Here is a 3,606-nt window from a genome sequence, read left to right on the forward strand (position 1 = left end):
TTTTCACCCACTGCAACCTTCGTCTCCCGATGACAAGGTTTGTGGGTGCAGTGCTCCAATTTTATGGGATTCATATATCCCAAGTCCATCCGTTTGGACTTGTGCGCATGACTCACTTTGAGTTCATGTGCAAATCCCAGCGCGAGGAGCCCACCCCTCGGCGCTTTCAATTTTTTTACAAGCCCAAGATCCAAGACAGTTGGTTCTCCTTCGTTCCTCGCAGTCAGAAGGTGAAGTGCTCCACTGTTTCATTGAAGAGCCTTCATGACTGGTCTGAGAGGTTCTTTTACATAAGGGCTGGTGTGATCCCCATCCGTATGACCATGCGCTCGATTTCTTCTGCGCCTGCGGATGTGGGTGTCCTCAAGAACCCAACTGGCGCCTGGGTTAATAAGCTGACCGCTGAACCATCCCCCGCCAAGAACATTTGTGAGGAGGCGCTGGTGGGGGTTGGTATGAGCAAGAGGTGGGCGGACAGCGCGCTTGAGCCCGTTATCCAAGTCGACGGGTTATGTAAGTTTTATCTCGTTGCTTTACTTCTGCGCGAATATAATTCTTTTTGCTGAACTCATTTGACTTGTTTTGTGCAGTCACCAAGGAGTATATCCATGCTGCCTATGATGAGCACATGGAGGGTGGCTCCGTCGCGCTTGGCGCTGGGGAGGTTGGTTTCCCTGATCGCTTTGATGACATGTTCATCCCTGTTGATCTGGGATTTGTCTTCGACAGCGATGCGCCTGGTAAGCCTTTGTACTTATGCATTTTCCTTTATAATACCACATTTTGCTAACACTTCTGTTGTGTGTACTGTAGATGCGCTCGAAAACTACGAGCTGGAGCTCGCGGAAGAGGAGGAGGAGGAGGAGGCTCCCCAACTAAAGCGTAAAGCTAAGGGGAAAACTGGCGCAGGGGCCAGTAAGAAACAGAAGAAGGATGATGCCCCTGTTGTTCAGGATCCTCCTACCCAGGCGGGGGGGTTTGGAAAAACCCAGGGGTTTACCACTAAGGTTTCCTTGGCTTCCCTGCCTCACAAAGTGGGCAGACCTCCTGTCCACTTGAGATATGGTGGCGCTACCTCCTCCCTTCTCGCGGCGGAAAAGGGAAGTGGTGTTGCGCCTTCAACAGGTATATTTTGGTTATCCTTTGCTTATCTTTTATGATTCTGTGAGCGCGATTCTGATAGGATTACTAATGAATCTTTGCTCACTCAAATGTTTGTAGAGCCGGCGACAGCGCAACAAGATGCCGAGGCTGCGCCGGAGGTCGCTTCGAAGTCCCCCGTTTTACCCTCAAAGAAGGGTAGAATGGACTTCATGGCGATGTTTGCTGCGCGAACGGAGTTGCGCCAAGGTACGTATTGCGCTCTTATTTTCTGACTTTCTTTTAGATCAAGTCATTAACCATTTTTTGTTGTTGATTTTTTCATAGAAGCCGTAGCTGGCGTACAAGCTTCTGGCGGCACTCCTGGCGCCGGCGCCAGTGCCGCTGGCTCTGCTCCTGCTCCTGCAAGCGATGATTCTCCCCTCATCGGGATCAGTAAGGAGCAGGAGGCTGTTTTGCGCGCCGACCTGGCGTCGTCGAGACCTCCCTCACCTCCTCCTGCGCACAGCCCTCCCCGCGAGACCGATTTTGATTCTAGGTCGCAGGAGAAGAGGCCTATTTCAGAGGAGGATGAGGAGGTTCAAGGTGAAGACTCCGATGGCGCCCGCGCCAGCCCTGCAGCGCCACGAGGTTTCGCGGCGGAGCCTTCTCGTGGGGCTGGCGCTGACTTTTCTGCTTCGTCCCCGCAGGTATTGGTTCTTTTTTGCTCAGCTGCGCGGATTTCCATTTTAATGCTTTGATGACTTAGACAATTTCTTTGTTTTTTGTAGGAAGCCGATCACACTTACCGCCCAAGATGGAATATAACTGAAGACAGCACCTTTCAGTCTATGGGTGTGTGTGCGGAATTCTGGGCTCATGCTGTGCCTCCATCTGAAAGGAGGTTCCAGGAGGACCGCGCTCGCGACGACCTGCTCAACGACCATATGTTTGCTGGGTCGGCCTTCATTGCTGCCTCCCAAGAGCTTCGCTCTGATTACGTTAAAGTACGTGATGCTCTTGCGGAAGCCAAGCATGAGGCTAAGGTGTCTGCTTGGCATCTTTCTGATGCTCGCGAAAGAGCTGAGAAGCTCCAAGCAGAGCTCAGTGAGAACCGAGCCAGTGCCAACAGCGCCTTCGTGAAGCGCGGGCATGAGCTTCAGGCGGCGCGGGAGAAGCTGCTGGCGGCGGAGGCGGACGCTGACAAGTACTCGCGCCGAGCGCGCGAGTTGGAGCTTGAGGCGGAGGCGCGTGACCAAGCTCTTGTCCAGTCTATCACCGAAAAATCATCACTGGAGAGTGAGGTTACGCGCCTGAAGAAGGAGCTGGCGGCCGCGCAGGCCGATAAAGATGAAGCCCTGGCGACGGCAGCGTCTAGCCAGGAAGCACTTGATGATGCGCAGGCGGAGAAGGAAGAAGTCCTGGCGGCAGCAGCGTCCGACAAAGAGGAGCTAAAAAAGACTAAGGAAACTGTTGAGTTATTAAACTCTCAGGTTCCTGCCCTCGAGACGTCTGTTGCTGGCCTCACGCAGGATCGCCACTGGCTGATCTCACAGGGCATGACTCGTTGCGCTTACGCGATGAAATACTCAGGCGAGTTTCAGGCCCTGGTGATGGATTGCAACGCTGCCGCGCGCTTGGTGGGCCGAGCTGAAGGGTTCACGGATGGTTACGAATATGGCATGTTGAAGAAGAACCCATCCGAGTACCCTTAACAGAGCGACGCGGCCTGCGCTGAAATGGCCGCGATGGGGGAGAAGTATATGAATACTCCCATTCCCATCCTTGCACAGGTATTTTAACCTTAATGAGATTTGACTTATTTTCTAAGTCTTTTTGTACTCATATTTTTGCTTATGATTTGCAGATATCCGCGCTTGCTGACCAGCCCGATCTCGTCGCGCTGAAGAAATTACTTGACGAGTGCGAAGGTGCTGGCGGCGGTGATGGCGCGGAGAATGCTGGCGTTGCTAGCGGCTCTGGCGTGGCCAAAGGAACCGCTCCTGACACTGTTTTGCTAGAAGACTCCATTCAAGATGAAGAACTTGACTATGGTCAGTTTGGAGATGAAGAGGAGCAGGCTGCGCCAGATGCTGAGGGCGATGATGAGGATGAAGAAGAGGCTGATGTCAACGTGGAGACTTGAGAAGCCCTTCATTTTTTTTTTTATTTGTATTTTGTATCTCATCATCTTGTAAACTTGTAAATTTCAATGCTTTTGAATGAAATTATGTTTTTCCCTTCTTCGCATCTTGCGCATTCCCATTCATCTCTTTATATAAGATATGCTTGGACGTTGAAATAAGAACAAGATTGTAAGAGATTTTTCCATATCTTGATTATGTTGACACGTGTCATGGCGCTTTCATTATTCCTCTTTTGCGCGACATTATCGCGCGCTGATGGAATTATGAGTTTTCCCTTTACGCGTCAACATGTTACTCAGCTATCCACTACAATTTCGTGCGCGACCCCAACCTGAGACCTTAACAACCATGTTTTGGCATTTGCTTTGCCTTAGTTGTG

This window comes from Bidens hawaiensis, unplaced genomic scaffold, assembly GCF_021521415.1.
Source record: "Bidens hawaiensis isolate Kalapana, Puna unplaced genomic scaffold, B.hawaiensis_p1.1 tig00038569_1, whole genome shotgun sequence".
Lineage (NCBI taxonomy): Eukaryota > Viridiplantae > Streptophyta > Magnoliopsida > Asterales > Asteraceae > Bidens > Bidens hawaiensis.